Genomic DNA, 22,271 nt, shown 5'->3' with positions numbered 1-22,271 from the left:
CAGGGATTTAAAAGCCATGTGGATGTGGCACTTGGGGACATGGGCCAGTGGTGGCCTTGGCAGTGCTGGGGATGCTTGGACTGGATGATCTCAGAGAACTTTTCCAACCTAAACCATTCTGTGATTCTATTGATGTCAATTAACATAAGGGTATCTCTGCTTTCTCACTGGAAATTATGGTTACTTTCCAGATTTATTTGGACCCTTATGAACCCCAAATCTTAAGGCTTTTTAATTTTAATTTTATATTTTACAACTTTTTTTTTTTTTTTAACTTGCTAAATTCAGTGGTCAAAGAAAATGCCTTAGGAGGGAAATACAAGTGATGACTGAGGGGGATCCCTCTTCTGAAATTTCTGCAGTGGCTTCACAGTACAAAGACAAAAATATCATTCAAATACATGGGCTCAAACACACCAAACCCAGCCCTGGATCAGTGGCACAGAACATCGTGAAAGGGATTGTTAACAATGTCCTAATTCTAAAATTCTGAAATTCCTCCAGGGTTGGTGAGATGGGATTTTGGCAACACCAGAGCCACGGGGAGGTCAGAGCTGCTGCCAGAGATGTGCTACATTCCCTGGATTGTCTCTTTTTTAGGAACAACCAAGTGGGAAACCCAAAGTGTGAGTTTTCAGCCCCTTTCCTCACCTCCTGTAGAGTTCTTGGTTTTATGTTTCTTCTACCTTTGCCAGCATCCATTCCCCATCCAGGACCAGCAGAGGAGCCTGGAAATTGGCTTTACTCTGGAAATTGGCTTTACTCCGTGTATTTGCTGGAGGACAAGGAGGTGGGATCTGCCCCGTGGCCAGTGAGGGTTAATTCCATTTTCAGGAGCTTCCTGAGCACCTTGTGGTCATCTCTGAGTGGTGTCTCCATGTTCCCTTTAAGGTCCCTCTATTTTCATTTTCCCTTTCACCAATCCCTGCTTTATTTCATCATGTTTCCTCACAATTCTTGGGTTTCTCCAGCCTGTGTCCAGTTTTTTCATTTTTAAATGAGGAAGATGCTGAAGAGAGTTTGAGACCTTGTCCCCATCCTTCCATCTCATTCTCCAGCCATGGCCACAACACTCCTGTCAGGATCTCCAATGAACACTGAATTTCGAGTGACCCAGGGGATTTGCTGTGAGGCTCAGTGGGGACAGGGACAGCAAAGGAGGTGCTGCTCCAAGCACACCTTTGTCACCCAGCACTGCCTGAATTCCCTGTGGGAAACAGAGGGGGAAACTCCATCTCTTTGACACTTCCACTGTGAAATTTGTGGAAAAGAACAATGAGACATTATGCCAACAGGTCTTTGTGGCTTGGGGAACTTGTCCTAATGCTTTAAATAGGATCATAACCACACAACAAATTATATCTCATTTTTTTCTTTGTTTTATTTATTAAGAGGAGGGGATGGCAATGGGGTCAGACAGTTGGGAATCTGCTCCCAAAGCCACCGTGGTGCCTCCTGTTCCCCAAGGGCTCCCTCTTCAGCTCCTATTTCCCCTTCCAGCTGGTTGGGATGCAGCAGGAGTACTTGCAGTCAGCAGAGGTGTATTTCAAATCCATCACACGACACTTTGGGGAGCAGTACCCCACAGGAGCACAGGTCTTCCTGAACTTCCCATAGCCTGGAAGGGGGGAGAGAGAGTGGTGGTTCCTCATTTCTGTTCCCCATTTCCCCATTTTCTCGTTTCCCCATTATTTCCCCATTTTTGTTCCCCGTTTCCCCATCTCCCCATTTCCAAATTTCCCCATTTTCCCATTTCCCCATCTGTATTCCCCATTTCCCCATTTTGCCATTTCCCCATCTCTGTTCCCCCTTTCTCCCTCTCTGTTCCCAATTTCCCCATTTCCCCATCTCTGTTCACCATTTCTCCATTTCCCCATTTCCCTATCTCTTTTCCTTATTTCCCCATTTCCTCATTTCTGTTCTCCATTTCTCCATCTGTATTCCCCTGTTCCCCATTTCCCCATTTCCCCATCACTGTTCCCCATTTTCCCATCTCTGTTCTCCAATTCCCCATTTCCCCATTTTCCCATCTCTGTTCCCCATTTCCCCATTTTCCCATCCCTGTTCCCCACTTCCCCATTTTCCCATCCCTGTTCCCCACTTCCATGCCCTCACATCCCCTCCCAGTCCCAGTGGGCAGCAGGATCAGACCCTGTCCATAGGGGTGTCCTGCTCAATGCCCCACATGTCCAACATTCCAAGCCCAACCCCAAAGCTGGAAGGGACCTTGAAGGACTCAGAGCAGCTCCTTGTGCACCTCCCTTCCCCCTGGTGCACTTTGGGACAGATGGGAGAGCATCCCAAAACACCCCAAAACCAAAACTCATAAAGATGTTCCTCAGGACAAGGCTCCACCAAGTGCCAGGCACAGGGTGGTGGCAGGGAGAAGCTGCTGGCCTGAAAAATCTGGGAGATGATGCCCAAAGTGAAGGAATATTGGAATGGGAACCTTCCTGAGCCCCAAATCTGCCTTTCAGTCAGTGAAGGGGAGGTGAGGACCAGAGCAGAAGGGATGTGTGAGCACTGCACATCAGAAATGTCAGGAGCTTCACCCTGAAGGTATTGCCAGACTTTGCCTGGCACAAAAGGTGGCATCAAGCAGAGGAAAGTTCCAGAAGGCTGGAGTCTCTGAAAAGGACATCCAGCACTCACTTGGTGCTTCATGATTAAAACAATTACACCAGGGCCCAGCTCACCTTAACTGAGATGTCAAAAACATCCAAAACATCTTAAACGTGCCTCTTACAGTACTTTAAAGTGATTTTTTTTACTTTTTCTGGTAAAATTTTAGATGTTTAGACAAATTTAATTTTTAATTAGATTTTAATAATAGTTTTAATAATTAATTTTAATAATTAATTATTAATTAATCTAACAACTAATTAATAATAGTTTTAATAATTAAGTTTTGATAATTAATTTAATAATAGTTTTTAATAATTATAATTTTAATAATAAAAAGCTAAACATTTTTAGGTTTTTATACAAATCTATTTGTATAAAAATAGATTCCCCACATAAGACAAGCTGGGGTAACCAAATGGTGTCACAGAATCACAGAACCCTGAAATCATAGAATCACAAAATCAGAGTAATGAAATCACAGAATCATGGAATCATTAAATCATGAAATCATAGAATCATGAAATCACAGAATCATGAAATCATAGAATCATGAAATCATAGAATCATGAAATCACAGAGTCTTTGAATGGCTTGGGTTGGTTGGAGACACAGATGCACACCCCAAGGATTTGGGACATTTCTGTGGGTGAGCATCAAAGCCACAGCTCCAAAACCATCCGGGCCCGAGTTTTCTCCAGCTGCTGCAGCCCAGACTGACCCTCCTCATCCCATTTTTCCCCTTTATCCAGCTCAGAATTCCCTCTCTTACCTGGGGCAGCCAGCGAGAGCAGGAGGAAGGCAGCAAGGACGAGGCAGAGGAACCTCATGGCTGGAGAGGAGCTGGATCTCAGCGAGGCTGGAGCAGGAGCTGGGAGCTGTGAGTGCCACTGCTGAGCATCCTCACATTTATAGGGCAGAGAGGAGGCTCTGGGGGAGGTCCTGCTGCTCATGGTGTGGCCAGCAGCCCCTCCACCCTGCTGGCAAAGCCCTGCTGTCCCCAGAGCTGGAATTAGCCCCCAGTTCAAAGGGAATCCATGGAGTGTGACAGGGAGCAGATGGAAGAGATGTCCTGGGGCAGAGGGACCTCTCAGGGAACAAGATCAGTATCACAGGCCTTTCCCAACCTTTGGCAGGGATGCAGTGGGGCTGGGATGTGGCCAGGATGCACTGACAGCTCTGCCTCTGTTGTCGAGAGCTGTCCCCACACACTGAGAGGAGCTGGTGTCCATGTGTCACCCTGGTGCAAACCCCTCTGGTAAATTCAGCAAACACCTCAATCCCTGCAGCCTGGACTGTTGGCACCTCTCACCCCTCTGAAGGGAGCTGAGAACCTTTTCCCAGGAAGATCTGACCATTTTCAGACACTTGGATCAGCCCCTCTCCTTCACAAACTCTCCAGACAGCTCTGGGGGCTCGAGTGTGTTCAGTTTTGGGGTGGACGTGGCCTGATCCAGGCTGTCAGGGGTGCTCTGGTGCCAGCAGAAGGTTATTCAGAGCAGGGAAATGAGAACTGACTGCAAGGAGTCTGGAGGCAGAAGGGTTTCAGCACTGAGTGGCAGCTTCAGCAGATGGCAAACGAGACTGGCTCGGTGATGGCAAACTGATCTTTACCTTCCAGGAATGAGACATTCCCAAAGAGCACTCAGGAAAAAAAACCCCAAAATACAGAAAACAGAAGAAGCGGGAAAACTGAGTGCTTGGGTTTGCTGGAATGGGTGCTGGTAGAAACTGGGGTGGTTTTGTGATAGTTTTGAGGGTGTTTCATGCTGCAAACTGTGCTGGTGTCCCTCTCTCTGCACGTGCAGAACAAAAAAAGAGGTACAAAGGATGGCAGGGAGGATGATGAGAGCTGAGGACTTATTCCCAAGACAGTAATTAGACTGGGACTTCCACTGCAGAGGGAGAGGAGTATGTGGGAATGTGTGACAGCACTGTCAAAAAACTGATTTTCACCTTCCAGGAAAGAAACATTCCCAAAGAGTACTCAGAAAAAGAAACTCCAGTGCCCAGAAATAGGAAAATTGAGTGCTTGGGTTGGCTGGAATGGGTTCTGATAGAAATTGGGGTGATTTTGTGATAGTTTTGAGGGTGTTCCATACTGCAAACTGTGCTGGTGTCCCCATCTCTGCACATGTCGAACAAATAAAGAGGTGCAAAGGATGGCAGGGAGGATGATAAGAGCTGGAGATTTATTCCCAAGACAGTAATTAGACTGGGAACTTCCACTGTAGAGGGAGAGGAGTATGTGGGAATGTGTGACAGCACTGTCAAAAAAGTGTCCTGAAAAAGAGACAACCCCCCCCCCCCCCCCCCCAAAATCTCTGTTTTTCTCTTTCCACAGCCAGGGAAGCAGGTGACGCTCAGGAGTCTGATGCACTGAACAAAGGAATTGTTCTTTCCCACTGCCCATGGTGGTGCAACTCACTGTGCCAGTGACAGCAGGAGAGGAAACAGCCTCAAGCTGCACCAGGGGAGGTTTAGATTGGGTATTAATAAGGATTTGTTCACTAAAATGGTGCCCAGGGCAGTGATGGATTCCCCATCCCTGGAGGGCTGAAAAGCCATGTGCATGTGGCACTTGGGGACATGGGTCAGTGGTGGCCTTGGCAGTGCTGGGGGATGGTTGGGCTTGGTGACCTCAGAGGGCTTTCCCAACCTCAATGATTCCATGGCTGCCATGGACATTGTGGAGCAGGGAGCTGTAAATGTGTCCAGAAGGTAACTGGGCAGCCAATCTGACTCTGAAGGTTGCTCTGCTCTCCTGGGCAGGCTGGACCAGGTGATTTCCACAGCTCCCTCCCACTCTGGGTTACTCTGTGCTTCCATGAAATCCCCTGAGGGGCATTCAGCACAAAAAATATTCATCCATATCCAGCTCAGCAGCCCCAGACATCAGACTGCAGGAACTGGGTGGGTTTCCAGTCTAATGCTGCTCTCTGTGACTGTGCAGCTTCAGCTCTTTGTCACTGTCACACTGAGGACACCTGGCTGGATGGGGACCTGCTACACAGACAGCAACAGAGCTGGGAAGGGTTTGGAGCACCAGGAATGGCTGAGGGAGCTGGGAAAGGGGCTCAGCCTGGAGAAAAGGAGGCTCAGGAGGGACCTTGTGGCTCTGCACAACTCCCTGACAGGAGGGGACAGCCAGGGGGGTCAGGCTCTGCTCCCAGGGAACAGGGACAGGACAAGGGGAAATGGACTCAAGTTGCTTCAGGAGAGGTTTCTGTTGGACATTGGGAACAATTTCTTCATGGAAAAGGTTGTCCAGCCCTGGTACAGCTGACCAGGGCAGTGTTAGGAGTTCCCATCCGTAGAGGAATTTAACAGCCATGAGGATGTGACACTTGGGGACATGGCTCAGTGGTGGCCTTGGCAGTGCTGGGGATGGTCGGACTTGATCTTAGTTAGAGATCTTTTCTAACCTAGATGATTCTATGATTCTGTGACTCCGTGGCATGGTTTACTCTTCTGTTACTGTTTCTTAACAAATCAGCTGTTCTGGCACAGGAGCTGCCTCTCCCTATTGATAAATTTTTATCACAACCCTGGCCAGGTTTTTTTTCCAAGGCTGCTTTACACATTTGCAAACACAATTCCCACTGCACCTCCTGTGTCTCCATGAGACAGACCTGATTGCCAATGGGACTGGGCCCTGGTCATCCTGCTTGGAGTGGAAGAGATTTAATATTGTGGATGTCAGCAGAGTGTGATCACTGACATCAGGGCCAGGGAATGGGGCATGGAACTGCTGCAGCTATGGAAATAATGTGTGCTATCAAAAATGCATGGAACCACAATGTCCAAGGAATGCCACAAAGGGGCTCCAAGGGCTGGAGCTCCTCTGCTCTGGAGCCAGGCTGGGAGAGCTGGGGGTGCTCCCCTGGGGAGGAGAAGGATTCAGGGAGAGCTCAGAGCCCCTTCCAGAGCCTAAAGGGGTTCCAGGAGAGCTGGAGAGGGACTGGGGACAAGGGATGGAGGGACAGGACACAGGGAATGGCTTAAATTGAAAGAGAGTAGGTCTAGATTAGAGATTAAGAAGGAATTTCTGGCTGTGAGGGTGGTGAGACCCTAGCACAGGGTGCATAGAGAAGCTGTGGCTGCCCCTGGATCCCTGGAAGTGTCCAAGACCAGGCTGGATGGGGCTTGGAGCACCCTGGGATGGTGGAAGCTGTCCCATGGCAGGGGGTAAGAACAGGATGAGCTTTAAGGTCCTTCCAACCCAAACCATTCTGTAATTCTGTGATCACAACCTCAACTCTTACAGATTTTTTTATAAATCATTTTCTTGGTCCTGTAACCATCTCTGCCCTGAGCTCTCTCCAGCTATTCCAGCTCACCTTGAAGCCTGGTCCTCTTGGCAGCAAACAGCACCACCTGGAATTCTAATTCAGAATAATAAATGAATTCACTGACTTGCCTGACAGGTGATAAACCTGGTGGTGATTTTTATAGGAAGAATAATCAATTCCTGCCTTTTCCAGAAGAGAGCAGGATGATGTTCTCCCAGCGTGTGCATCTTGGTGCCCACTGGAGCCCCACATCTTTCCTGCAGAATGTCACAAACATCTTTTATGAAAAGTCCTTTCTTTAGGATTTTTCCTCTTAAGAAGCTGAGAGGCCTCAAGAACAAAATGTAAACATTGATTATCTGCTGCTGTAGAATGCAACAAGTAAATCTTTGATTAACCCATGTTAGCTGTTTCTAATTAATGGCCTACCACAGTCAGGTAGCTCGGACAGAGAGTCCAAACCACAAACCTTTATTATAATTCCTTCTTATTCTATTCTTAGCCAGCCTTCTGATGAATTCCTTTCTTCTATTCTTTTAGTATAGTTTTAATGTAATATATATCATAAAATAATAAATCAAGCCTTCTGAACCATGGAGTCAGATCCTCGTCTCTTCCCTCAACCTGAGACCCCTGTGAACACCATCACAGCAGAATCCCTGAATTGCAGGTATTGCTTATTCCAGGTTCTTCACCAATTGTTTCTGTATTTTCCAAAAAAGAAAAGCCAATCCCCAGCGCCCTCTAGAACAGAGCAGCTCCTTTCAACTTATTTGCAAATTCAGAAAGGAGCTTTATTCCATTATGGAGATTTTTAATGGAGACCTTGGATAGTTCAGGACTTAGAACAGCCCTCTGAGATGTCCTACCATCACCATGGTAAGTGCAAATTTATTAACTCCTGCTCATAAACTATTTTTTCCTTCATTTCCTTTGGGCCGTGATCAATACCAGAAAAAAGAAACAAACTCAAAATTGAGACAAAACACCCAGAAAAAAAATGAATCTAATGAAGAGAATCACGTTTGGGAGAGGCCCTTGAGGGCCCTCAGTGCCAGAGCACTGGTCAGGGTTGGATGCTCCATAAAACCACTGGAGAATGAATCTGATTCCCCATTGTGTCTGTGCCTTGCAGACAGTGCCCAGAGCTTATCAGGAGCCATCCCAGGCTGAATTCCAGCTGCTCTGGGAGCAGCTGTGCCTTGGGCAGCCCCAAGAGCCAGATCTGGAGAGCAGGAGCAGCCCCACGTGCCCATGGAGCACAGCCTGGCTGCCAGGGGCCTTTGTGAGAGGGCCCAGTGGGGCAGGGTGACACTGCACAGCCTGCAGAGCAAACAACAGCCCTCTGCAGGTGGCTTTGCCTGCCCAAGGTTCTCCTCTGGCCGTGCTGCTGGTGGCCAGAGTCCCTCTATAAAACCTCTGCCCTCAGACACCTCGGGCACCTCAGATCCTGTGTGCCAAGGTCCCCTCTGGCAGAGGGTGGGACTGGATGGGCTTTAAGATCCCTTCCAACCCAAACCATTCTGGAATTCTGTTCTGTGACTCTTCAATCCTCAGTGCCAGAGCCCTGGTCAGGGTTGGATGCTCCACAAAACCATTCCCCATCATGGATCTGACACCCCATTGTGCCCACTCTGTCTGTGTCTTGCATTGCAGACAGCGCCCAGAGCTTATCAGGAGCCATCCCAAGCTGAATTCCAGCTGCCCTGGGAGCAGCTGTGCCTTGGGCAGCCCCAAGAGCCGGATCTGGAGAGCAGGAGCAGCCCCACGTGCCCATGCAGCACAGCCTGGCTGCCAGGGGCCTTTGTGAGAGGGCCCAGTGGGGCAGGGTGACACTGCACAGCCTGCAGAGCAAACAACAGCCCTCTGCAGGTGGATGGAGTCGTCTCCAGGCACAAAAGTTTCTGGATTTTGTTGTTTCATCAGCGTCGTTCTGTGCTGCCGGCACAGCAGGAGCTGCCCTGGCCTTGCAGCCATCAGGTTGGATAATGGGGGAAATTCCTTCACTGGCAGGGTGAATGGCACTGGAATGGGCTTCCCAAGGAAGTGGGGGAATCACCATCCCAGGAAGGGGTCAATAAAAAGCATCTAAAGGTGGTGCATTGTCAGAACTCAGTACATCCCTCTGGATGTCCAGAGTTGCTGGGATGCCTGCCAGGGGGCTCGGAGACCCTGGCACACAGCCCAGAACACCTGTGGGTTTGATTATGACCCCTGGAGCAAATTACCAGCTTTGTACGAAGACCTGAAAGCCACAGAAGTTAAAGTGGTGTAATAATAAAATTATCACTAGGTGAAAAAGCAGATTTTGGGGTTTTTAGCATAGGGGTTTTGGGGACAAGATGGAGGGACTTGGGCATGTCCGGCCTTTCTTCTTCTTCTTCTCTACCTCCATCTTCTGCTGTGATGGTGGCACTTTTGGATTGGTTTAGAGTAGAAGCTCACTGTCTAACATAGGTGATAGGTATTGGAAAGTGTTTGTAAACATTGTACATGTAGTTTTTAGTATCAAGAGATAACACCGCTCCAAGGGCAGGCAGAGTGCCTGGAACTGTCCTGCTGGACAGACATTGGCTGGATGGGAGAAAATAAATTTTATAGATAAGATACAATAAACAACTCTGAGACGGAGAAATGAAGAGCCCTGACTCCTTCTTCAAGCACCGGCATGGGAAAAGAGACTTTTGAACTCCTCAGGGTCACTCAGACCAGCTAGAGAACCCAACAGTGCATGGGTCAGTGGTTGCCTCAGCAGTGCTGGGGAATGGTTGGGCTGGATGGCCTCAGAGGGATTTTCCATCCTCAGTGATTCCATGAGTCTGTTTTCTACACTGTTCTGCTTTTTCCTCATTTTCCTCCATGCCTACCCAGGTAACACAGCAGCTGGAGAGGATGGAGAGACTTGGAAGGACAAAATTAGGAATTGTCATCTCCAGAGTCACCTTATTGGGACACCCTGCAGTGAGACATCCTTGAAAACAAACTTCACTGGCCAGAAACTCTCCAGGAAAATGGAGAAAATCTCCTCCCACCCTCACTCCTGTCACTCCTTTACCCCTTTTCCAGATTTCTCTGTTCCTTTTCTCCTTTTTATGCCTCCATCCAGCTATTATCCATATCCATTTATTGTAACTACATGTTCATACCCTCTCATCTTCCTTCTTCATTCTTTGCTTTTTCCTTTTTCTTTCCACTTCATCAGTTTTCCATGACCACTACAGGGAAATAACCCTGCTCATTTCTGCTGTTGGCTATTCATACCCTTTTAGAAGGAATAATTCCATTTACTGGGATTCTGAAGGAAAATAAGTCATTACGCTGATCATTACAGTGGGTATTGAGCAGTGGAGTTTTATTTCTTCTTGACAAGAAACTGGGTGGGTTTTTTTAAGATGCAGAGTTTATTTTGTAGATATTGAATGTGTTCCTACAAATGTTCAGCAGAGAATCCCTCAGTCTAGTTCTTCATGTCCAAATTCAAACAAACAGCACCAATTGTTGCTTGTGTTGCTTATTCTTTTCTGGATTCATCTTTTCTGGATGCAAAACCACCAGCTAAAATCTTCTCCTCTGAGTTAAGGCACAAGGAGCAGGAAGGATGAGTCTGGATCAGTTGAGAAAACAAAAAAAAATCCAGTGCTGGGAGATACTGAAGCCCTTTGGAGGAAGAGCAGAACTGGAGAAAATACAGCAGAGGAGAGCAAGGATCTTCTGTGCTCCTTCACAAAAATAAATTTACTGTATTTTTGAATGGGATGTAATCCAGCCTTGATGTAATTTGCATTTTTATAATCCCAGAAATTCCAGAACCTTTTATTTCCCCAGGCAGATGTGTGGCTTTGCACAGATGTTTTCGTCAGGCTCATTTCTCTTCCTGGCACACTCAGTGACCTCTGTGGTCCTTGTGTCATTGACAAGAGCTGAACCAGTAAATGAAATATTCTCAAATGTGGCAGCAAAAAATGTCTGGTCCATCCTGCTGATGTAAATCTGGGATTATTTTCCCTCATTTGTCACATTGCAATTGTGGTGCCCCAGGGACCTCCCTTTCCCACTGCTCTTGGTTTGTTCAACAGAGAAAAGGGAAAGACAAAGGGGTGAATGGCTCAGGCAGGGAACGAGCAAAGGAACTGAGATCTCTTCATTCTCTTCTGGCTTTTTCCAGTTAAAAATGTGAAGCCAAGTCCTTGGCATGTCTCTCAGGTGAGCTCTGTGCTGTGCAGCAGGGAGATGGCTCAAGCACTGCCTGCTTTGGCCATCCCCATGGGATTAAACCGCTCCCAGCTTCCAAAACAGTGGCTTTCAACCCAAATACTGTGTGTGGTCTTTGGTCTGTGGCCAGTGCAGAACTTGCACTTTGATCTGGGGAACCTGCAGGTTGTCCTGGGGCACAGCAGCTCCTGGGGCTGTGCCAACCCTTTGGGTACACAGCAAGGATTAAACCGGAGTGTGGGCACTCCCTAGGGCAGCTCCAGATCACAGCAGCTCCCAGGGTTACAGGAAAAAAGAGGAAGAAAAGGAATCAGAAATTGTGGAGCTGCATTTGTGGAGAAAATTTTCCCTGGTGAGGAATATCCAGTCATGAGCTGAAAATCTCCAGGCAGTGAAGGCATCACCTCTTCTATTATTATTGAATCTCACTTTTAAGAACTAAAGTTTGTTTATAGAATCATGGAATGGTTTGGGTTGGAAGGGATCTTGTAGGACTTTTAGTCCAAGAGCAGGGACACCTTCCACTATCCTAGGTTGCTCTAAGCCCCTGTCCAGCCTGGCCTTGGACAATCCCAGGGATCCAGGGGCAGCCACAGCTTCTCTGGACACCCTGTGCCTCACCAGGCTTACATGGAATAACTTTTCCTAATTTCCAATCCAAAGCTACTTCCTTTCAGGTTAAACCCTCTTGTCCTGTCACTCCAGGCTCCTGTAAATTGTCCCTCTCCACATTCCCTGTAGGATCCCTTCAGACCCTGGAAGGGCATCAGGTGCTGGGCTTGGGGGTGAACACGTGGGCACTCCCTAGGGCAGCTCCAGATCACAGCAGCTCCCAGGATTACAGGAAGAAAGAGGAAGAAAAGGAATCAGAACTCCTGGAGTTCAGAAGCTGTGGAGCTGCATTTGTGGAGAAAATTTTCCCTGGTGAGGAATATCCAGCCATGACCTGAAAATCTCCAGGCAGTGAAGACGTCACCACTTCTAACATTATTGAATCTCACTTGTAATAACTAAAGTTTCTTTATAGAATCATAGAATGGTTTGGGTTGGAAGGGACCTTATAGGACATTTAGTCCAAGCCCCTGCCACCACAAACCTTCCACTATCCCAGGTTGCTCCAAGCCTCGTCCAGCCTTCCAGGGATCCAGGGGCAGCCACAGCCTCTCTGCTCTCTGGACACCCTGTGCCAGGGCCTCACCATGCTCACATGGAATCTTTTTTCCTAATTTCCAATCCAAAGCTACTTCCTTTCAATTTAAACCCTCTTGTCCTGTCACTCCAGGCTCCCATAATTGTCCCTCTCCACATTCCCTGTAACATCCCTTCAGACACTGGTGCTGGGCTTGGTGGTGGACACATGGGGCTGGGTCAATGCTTAGACTCAATGATCTTAAAAAGAGCATTTTTAACCTTAAAAATTCTGTTATTCCATTAAAAATAAAAAATAAAGCCATGGCACTGCAGCAGCAGCTCTGCCTTGTGTCTGATCTTACAGGTAAAGAGACTTCCCAGCCCTGCTGCTGAGCTCCAGCACAGCTGGAGGATTTTCCAGCACTCGCTGTCTCCGTGTCCTGTTTGATTTCTGGAATGACAAGTCACGGCTCTAAATTTATCCCACGGTCTGAAACAGGGAGTGGAACAAAAGGCATTTCAGCTGGTGGGAGCATCTCTGACTCTGCTGGGCTGCCCTGGCTCTCATCTCTTTGTCACTGGTACTTTGGCCAATTGTTCTTTATTAACTGGGATCGTTAATTGGATTCTGGGAGAGAAGATTTTCAGTTCTCTGCATCCAACAGAGAGAACATTTACTCTCACACTGAGAACTCTTTTTTTCCCTCAATAACAATGGTTCATACCTCAATCTACTCAGGAGACTCAGCCTAACAAATCCTGACTCAGCCTGTTCATATTTGATCTTAAATACTCAGAACAACCTCAGCAGTCACTGCTGAATTAAAACCACCAGAGGGTGGCTCCAGCTCCATTTAAAACCCTTTTTCCTGGTTGTGAGCCCAGGCTGGACAGGGCTTGGAGCAACCTGGAATAGTGGAAGGTGTCCCTGCCCATGGCAGAGGGGTGAAACAAGAGGAGTTTAAGGGTCTTTGCAACCCAAGCCATTCTGTGATTCTGTGATTCTGTGAAGTTCAAGCCTCCCTGCTCACTAAAACAAAATTTTCTAAGCTCCATCAAATCCAGGAGAGTTTGGTTTTGAAGATTTATTGATTTATGCTCTTGAAGAGGCAATTCAAGATTCAGCTTTCTCAGGAATGATCTGGCAATTTCCAAACTGGGCCAGACCCCAAGAACTCAGTTTTGGACTTATGAGGAGTTACCCCAACATCTGCAGCTGCCAGGACAGAGAGAACCTAAGCCAGGTCTCTTGGAAAAGCAGCCCAAATGATGTTTTCAAAGCACCACATCTTCTAAATAGTAATAATAATAAATCAATTAATCAACAATTTGTCACCTCACATTACTCCCATTTCCTTTTCAGAAACAGGTCATAGAACAATCCTGAATGACAGAACCAGAGAAATATGGAATGGTTTGGGTTGGAAAGACCTTGAAGATCATCCAGTTCCAACTCCTCTGTCATGGGGTAATTATAATAATTCTTCCTTGTAGTCTCCAAAGAAATCACAGAAATGCAACCTGGAGTCACTGTATAATATCTGTTTCATTGTCTTTCAACTTAAACCCAAATGCAGGTGAAGATAATTTCATTAATGCCCCTTATTTCACACTCAGGTCCAATGAAAAGCCTTTTTAACACAGAAGTTTCCCTTCTCTGTCACCAAATTATCTTTCTTTCTATTTTTCTCCCTCCAGGGGTCTCTGAGCCCCCAAAGTCAAATCATATCCAAAGCAAAACCCTCAAAGCCACTCACCTAAAAAATCAGATCATGGCACAACAACACATAAAATATGTATCAGACCCCTGTGCAGTGGTCTGAGTGGTTTCCTCAGAATTCAATGGTTTTTGTAGCTATGAAAAGATTGGAATTTTCCCCCTGAAAATTTGAACAAGCCAAGTACAGAGATAGATATATAGATCTGAGAATATAGATCTGATATATCAGATGTGACACCCTTCATGCTCAGGGCCTGATAAAGGGAAGGTTTTGGGGACTGTTTGTACCTGGGCAATTGTTCTCACTCACTCAGAGTAACTCCAGACAGCTCTGGCACCAGGCCGGGTACTCTGTGTGCTCCAGGAGCACAGAGACCTGGAGCTTTGTCCCTGGGGTGTGCCTGAAGATTTCCATGGCAGGAGAAGATTTTCATAAAGTGAGAAGGAAGAAAAAAGAAAAAGACAAAAAGCTTAATGGAAAAATGTTAAATTTAGAATCCCAGAATGGTTTGGGTGGAAAGGAACCTTAAAGCTCATCCCATTCCCACCCCCTGACATGGGCAGGGACAACTTCCACTACTCCAGAGTGTTCCAAGCCCCATCCAGTCTGGCCTTGGACACTTCCAGTGATCCAGGGGCAGCCACAGCTTCTCTGGGCACCCTGTGCCAGGGCCTCACCACCCTCATAGGGAACAATTCCTTCCCAATATCCCTCTGGGAGGGAGCCATTCCCTGTGTCCTGTCCCTCCATCCCTTGTCCCCAGTCCCTCTCCAGCTTTCCTTGAGCCCTTTAGGCCCTGGAAGGGGCTCTGAGCTCTCCCTTGTTTCTAGTCTTCTCCAGGTGTCCAGCTCTCACCCACCAGCCCCCCAATCCCTTTTCCTCAGGAGCATTACATGGTGTGCCCTGATTTCTGATGACAAAACGGAAAAGATCCACCAGAAATTCATTATTCCCTGAAGTGAAAAAAATAAAAGAAAGAAAATCAGCTAAAAATAATTAATGATGGAATCTCAGCCCCGAGGCACACTCGTGCACGAGGTGTGGGGTCCATCTGTCTGTCTGCTTCCTCCTGCCAGCCTCCTTCCTCCTGCAGTCTCATTCAGAGCTGCCCACTCACTCTCTGCTTGCCAAATCCCTGATGTGGCTTTGCTGTGGAGTTGAGAATTCTGGTTGGGAAACTCTCCCACACCTGCAGCTCCCTCTCCCAGCTGCTGGTGGGGTTGGGTGAGGAATTGTGGATGGCAGCTCCCAGGACACGCTGTGAGCTCAGACATCATCCCTGTCGTAGACATCTTTTTGTGAAAATCCTTTCTTAGGATTTTTTTCCCTTCTGAGAAGCTGAGAGGCCTCAGAAACAAAATGTGAACAATGGTTATCTGGTGCTGTGGAATGCAGCAGGTGGATTTTGATTGGCCCATCTTAGATGTTTATAATTTATGGCAAATCAAGGCCGAGCTATCTCAGACAGAGTCCGAGAAAACTGCCTTTTGTTATCATTCTTTTCTATTCTATTCTTAGCCAGCCTTCTGAGATGAACCTCTTCCTTCTATTTCCTTTTAGTATAGTTATAATGTAATATATATATACATCATAAAATAATAAATCAAGCCTTCTGAAATATAGAGTCAGATCCACGTCTCTTCCCTCATCCTGAAAACCCCTGTGAACACAGTCACACATCCCCATGGATGTAACATGGAAAACAACATCTAAACCAGCTCCAGCTGTCTTTCCTGCTGTTTTAGCAAATTTCCTACAGACAGGAGGATTTCTCTGCTTCTCCATGGACGGGTTTTTCTCTCTGCCTCTTTCTCCTCCAGCCCCTTGGCTGGATCCACACCAATGAATGAAGCAATGCCAGGACCAGGCTCAGACATAAAATTTCCCCCAGCCCCTGGCAGATTTTGGCTCCAGGAGTCAGCACAGACACCAATCCCCACTGTGGATCCCTTTTTGGGGCAGCCAGGAGATCTCAATGTCCTGTCTGTGGTTTGGCCCTTCCAGCTGGCCTTGGGTTTATCCCTGTGGATGTGGGCACTGCACTCACAGATGATTCCCAGCAGCCACAAACCTCCCTGGCCTTGTGCTTGCTGCTCTTCCTGGGAAAACATCAGAGGGGAGTTGGGATAATGGGATCACAGTCTATTTCAGGAATGGAAACAAGCACAAAAAAGCACTTTTTTAGAGCCCTAAAAAACACCAGGGCTCATCCAAGAGGCAAATGGTCTGCAGCATATGGAGGGTGATCCTCTGCCATCCTGCAGCCACTTACTCCTTGGATTGCACAGGCAAACCCCTGCTGGTGTCAGTGCACACATGGTGGAGAAGAATCCTTCCTCTGGAAAGCCCAAAATCATGGGAATCACTCCAGATTTGGGACATGAGGCCTCAAGGGTGACTCCAGAGCAACATCTGCTCCCCAGGGTCTGCCCCACACCCTGGGGGTTTTCAGGAACAGACCCAGACAGCTCATGATCCTGCTCTCCAGGCAGCAGAGGAGGGCATGGGAAGAGCCCTGAGTCCTGCTGAGGCCAGACAAGGTTTTTTGGCAGAGCTCTCCAGCCCACATTCCTGGGCAGAGGGAAGCAGATGGCCGGGCATTTAGGGCTCTGGCAGGAGGGATCTCTGGGCCTCTGGCACAGGGCACTGATTGAGCTGCATTTCCTTCTGCCTGGACAGTTTCTGTTTGTGCTTCTCCTGCTCCTGGGGTGTCTTAGGAGGCTTTGTCAGAGCAAGGAAAAGCAGCTGGTGCCTGGAGCCACCTGCTTCCAGCAGCTGGAGAGGCCTCCTTGACCCAATATCAGTTATTATGACCCAAACCCATCCTCAGAAGTACCTGTACAACCCACAGACCACAGAATATTTAGGTTGGGAAAGGCCTCTGAGATCAATGAGTGTTGGAACACAGGAAATTCCTCTGGCTGCCCTGGAGGACTCAAGACCCTGCCTGGGGGCTCAGAGACCTTAGCACAGAGCCCAAGACACCTGTGACTTTGATTTTGACCCATGGAAAAAACAATTACCACCTTGATATGAAGAATTACATGTCAAGAGAGTTTAAGTAGAATAATAGTTAGTTTGTCACGGGGTGAAAAATAGATTTTTGGGTTTTAGAATGGGGGCTGGGGGTCCCAAGAGGGAGGAATTTGGGTGTACCCTGTCCTTCTTCCTTCTTCTTCTTGGCCTCCATGTTCTGGGTGATGTTGGCACTTTTGGATTGGTTTAGAGTAGAAGCTCACTGTCTAACATAGGTGATAGATATTGGGAAGTTATTGTAAATTATGTACACATGGTTTTTAGTATAAAAAGATAATACTGCCCTGAGGGCATCAGAGTGCCTCTGCCTTACCTGCTGAGTGGACCTCAGCAGGCCAGGAGAAAAGAATTTTATAAATAAGAAACAGTAAACAACCCTGAGAACGAGAACAGAAGAATCCTGACTCCTTCTTTGACTGCTGGGCTGGGAGAAGAGACTTTCTAACTCATCTTGGGGTCACTGTGACCAGCAGAGATTCTGAGAAATGTGTCCAGTAGTTTCTCCAGCACTGTCAACATCCCCATGTCCCCAGGTGCCACAGCCACATGGCCTTTAAACCCCTCCAGGGCTGGGGCCTCCACCACTGCCCTGTCCCAGGGCTGCACAACCCTTTCCATAAAGAAATTTTCCTTGATACCCAACTCAAACCTCCCCTGGAACAACTTGAGGCTTTTTATCCTCATAATTTTTACTTGGGAGAAGAGACCAAGCCCCCCTGGCTGTCCCCTCCTGTCAGGAGCTGTGCAAAGCCACGAGGTCCCCCCTGAGCCTCCTTTTCTCCAGGCTGAGCCCCTTTCCCAGCTCCCTCAGCCCCTCCTCATCATCCCAGTCGCGCTCCAGAGTTCTCTGCCTCATTCAGGGTGAGCCTGTACCCCAGCCTTGAGATAATCCTAAAATTGTTGGCATCACCCAGCCCATGGGTTGGCGTCACCTTAGGTCAGATGTGACATACACACACGTGATCAGGGTCCAAGAAAAATGTTTTTTTATTCTGCATGTTCTCCAGTCTATATACTCTTAATAAAGCATGATCTTAAGTCATTAACTACATCACTAAATAATATAATAATATTATAATATATATAATAACTATAATAATAACTTATTATATTAATTGGTGCAGAGCAATTAAGGTCAATATAATTGGCAAAAGTTTTACAGCAATTTAATAAGGCACATTTAACACATCTACTTATGCACATAGCCTAGCTGACAAAAATTTTCATGTATTTTTCTAATCTGTTTCCCTGCTGATGGCCTTGCCTTCTCCCTTGCTATGGATACTGTCACAGGCATCTTTTATGAAAAATCCTTTCCTTAGGACTTTTCCTCCTGAGAAGCTGGAGGCCTCAGGAACAAAATGTAAGCATTGATTACCTGCTGCTGTGGAATGCAACAGGTGCGTCTGTGATTGGTCTCATGTGGTTGTTTCTAATTAATGGCCAATCACAGCCCAGCTGTCCAGACTGTCTCGGTCAGTCACAAGCCTTTGTTATTCATTCTTTGCTATTCTATTCTTAGCCAGCCTTCTGATGAAATCCTTTCTTCTATTCTTTTAGTATAGTTTTAATAGAATACATATCACAAAATAATAAATCAAGCCTTCTGAAACATGGAGTCAGATCCTCGTCTCTTCCCTCATCCTCACACCCCTGTGAACACCATCACATGGATACACTTGAAAATCACCAAGTATTTCTTCCATTTCCTCAGCTTTGCTTGCAGGCCAGCTGTCAAGCCCCTCCATGGGTTGGGACCTCTGCCATGGAGGGGAATGCAGGACAGGATGACACATTCAGCACCCAGAGATAGATAAGGCTGCACTCAGAGATAAGGCTGCACCCAGAGATAAGGCTGGCCAGTGGTTTATTGCACAAGAGATGTGCTGGGCTGTGCTGTTCCCTCCCTGTGTCCAGTACATCCCTCATTGTTCCCTGGATCAGGACAATGTTTGCTGACTGATATCAGTGCAGAGCTCTGCCAGGCAGTGCCACAACCCCAAATGTTGATTTTACAGGACTGAAACCAAGACAGGATGGGTCTCCCTGCAGTGTTCATGGATTCCTCAGGGAGAGGTGACACCCAAACTGAAATTCTTGAGTACATGATGAGTACATGTATATTGGTGCAGCAGCTGAATTGCTGCTGGCATAATCCAGGATAAAGAAGCAAAAAAAAAAAAAATTATTATATAAAAAATAAATAATACCCACAGATATTTTATTCAGATATTCCCAGCACCCTCACACAGAGGGGCTGAATTTGGGTCTGTCAAGGGGCCTGGGCTGACCCTGGTCTTGGGCAGTACAAGGATGAGGCCAGTCAAGGAATAGGGAGGAGAGGCTCAGGGACACAGGAACAGACACAGGAACAGGGGAAAGAGCCAATGGGGTCTAACAGCTTTTTGAGGGAAGATTCTTGTGTCTCCCTAGACCAGGGAATGCCCCCCAGGGTCTCCACAATTCCTTGTTTTTTATATCATTAAGAAAGCTTCTCTGAACCCAGCACCCACAGCCAGATATTGGAATAAATCACACAAAACTCTGGTTTTCTCATGATGAAAAAGCCCGTTCTTTATTCACATAACTCCCTTTTATACAGTTTTACAGACCTGTGTGTGACTCCAATTGGTCAGTAGTTTCTTGCCTATTACTCTATTGGTTGTTAACAAGTTGTTATTCTGTATTGATTGCTCACTCAAACCACTGGTGTGTAAGTGCAGGAAAAGTTGTTTGTGAGAGATAATTTTCTTTTTTCTATCTTACAGATAGAAACAGTTAAATAGATAGAACAGTGTAAAAACAATTCATACAGGTGCTGGCTGTTTTTCACCCAGGAATAGATGGTTATGTTAGCAAACTGCTCACACCAAGATGAATTTGCAAAGTGCTAGCTTCCCTTAGAAGAAATAACAGAGCAGGTCTGATTTTATGAGGCCTTTATGATTTTTTTTTTACCTTAGTGCAACACACGTACATGTACAAATGAGTACAAACTTCATTTTCCCTACAGCACAAGGCAAGACAAAAAAAGGCAGGCAGTTAATTCCATGTCAGTGCAAGCCACTCCTCTTCTCAGGCACGTTCCTAGTTAATGTCGCAAACATGTTTTATAGAAAATACTTTCCTTAGGATTTTTTCCTCCTGAGAAGCTTAGGGGCCTCAGGAACAAAATGTAAACATTGATTATCTGCTGCTGTGGAATGCAACAGGTGCATCTGTGATTGGTCTCATGTGGTTGTTTCTAATTAATGGCCAATCACAGTCAGCTGGCTCAGATGGAGAGCTGAGCCACAAGCCCTTGTTATCATTCCTTCCTATTCTATTCTTAGCCAGCCTTCTGATGAAATCCTTTCTTCTATTCTTTTAGTATAGTTTTAATGTAATATATATAATAAAATAATAAATCAAGCCTTCTGAAACGTGGAGTCAGATCCTCGTCTCTTCCCTCATCCAAGAACCCCTGTGACACCTAGTGCACCTCTAACTCCTTTTTCCCTGTGTAATATCAGATATACCCCTGACTTGAGGGCTGTGTGTGTTGGATTTTTCTCTGAGCTTTGTGATGATTCCTCCCCACACATCCCCTGGGGATTGCAGAGCTGTTAGGACCAACACTGGGGTAACAATCAGCCCCTCCACTGCCCAAATTTGCCTTTTCCCTCCTTCACAGAGGCAGCAGTGCTGTTTCCCCGCTGAAACAGCACTAAAATCCTCAGTTTTCCTTTTCAGCCATTCCAGCTGTGCCTTCCCCATCCCTGGAAGTGTCCAAGGCCAGGCTGGACAGGGCTTGGAGCAGCCTGGGATAGTGGAAGGTGTCCCTGCCATGGCAGGGGTGGAACTGGATGAGCTTTAGGGCCTCTTCCAACTCAAACCATCAAGATACACCCAGAGACACCCCTCCTCTCTCTGATGATGTGGATCAATGTAAACTCCCGTAAGAGGAGAATTAATCGTCCTTATTACCAATCTCTGTATTGATAGATATTAAAATTTATTTTACTAAAATTTATTTACAAGATTAAAATTCCATTAATTAGACTTTCAGTTCATTCCCAGTCACTGGAATCACCAGAACTGCCAGCATTAATGGGGCACAGGGGCAGCAAACCAGACAAACTCAGGCTGAACTCAGCACCAGGATAAAAATCCAGGTCACCAAACCCAAACACTTCTGCAATCCTTGTCAGGACAGCTGCCCAGAACAGGCTGTCACCCCCTGGCATCCACCCAGCCAGGCTGATCCCATCGAGCAGGGGCTGAGCAGCCTCGGAGCTGAGGCACCAGGAGCCATCGATCCCCTCCAGAGGGAGCCCCAGCAGCGGCTGATGGCTCGAATTCCTCAATTTGGATTTGCTCTTCCCCAGGGATAAAGCATGCGGAGGCTGAGGAGATGGAGCCTGACTGAGTGAGTGAAATTTGTAAGAAAAAATCTGGATTTTTTTTTTTTTTTTGTCTTGAAAATCTGGAGGGTCCTTCATCTTTTTCCCACTCCTTAGAACCTCATTTTTCCTGGTTTGTGGCCAGCCCTTCTCACTCTCACAGATATTTTTGGGGTAAATGCTGGATATCAGCGTCACCAGCCTTGAATTTGGTTTGGAATCATGGCATAATTTGGGTTGGAAAGGACCTTAAAGCTCATCCCATTCCACCCCCTGCCATGGGCAGGGACACCTTCCACTACCCCATCTTGATCCAAACCCCATCCAACCTGGCGTTGGACACCTCCAGGGATCCACATTCCTGCTCACACCTCTGCTAATAAATTTAGTGGTAAGGTTTAGGTTTTAGCTGTGCCCAAGCTCTTCCTGACAGGGCTGAACATTACAGGAATAAACCATGGAAAAGCACTCGAGCTTCTGCACCCCTGACCCTGCAGCCTCACCATAGCTTCCAGGGCCTAAAGGGGCTCCAGGAGAGCTGGAGAGGGACTGGGGACAAGGGATGGAGGGACAGGACACAGGGAATGGCTGCACACTGCCAGAGGGCAGGGATGGATGGATATTGGGAAGGAATTGTTCCCTGTGAGGGTGGTGAGGCCCTGGCACAGGGTGCCCAGAGAAGCTGTGGCTGCCCCTGGACCCCTGGAAGTGTCACAGGCCAGGCTGGATGGGGCTTGGAGCAGCCTGGGAAGGTGGAAGGTGTCCCTGCCCATGGCAGGGGTGGGAATGAGATGAGCTTTAAGCCAAACCATTCCATGATCCCATGATGGAAACACAAATCCAGTGCAGGAGGGGCTCTGCTGCCACAGCTGGGT

The sequence above is a fragment of the Ammospiza caudacuta genome, chromosome 3 (genome assembly GCF_027887145.1).
Source record: "Ammospiza caudacuta isolate bAmmCau1 chromosome 3, bAmmCau1.pri, whole genome shotgun sequence".
Classification (NCBI taxonomy): Eukaryota; Metazoa; Chordata; class Aves; order Passeriformes; family Passerellidae; genus Ammospiza; species Ammospiza caudacuta.
Note: the sequence above shows the minus strand (reverse complement) of the source record.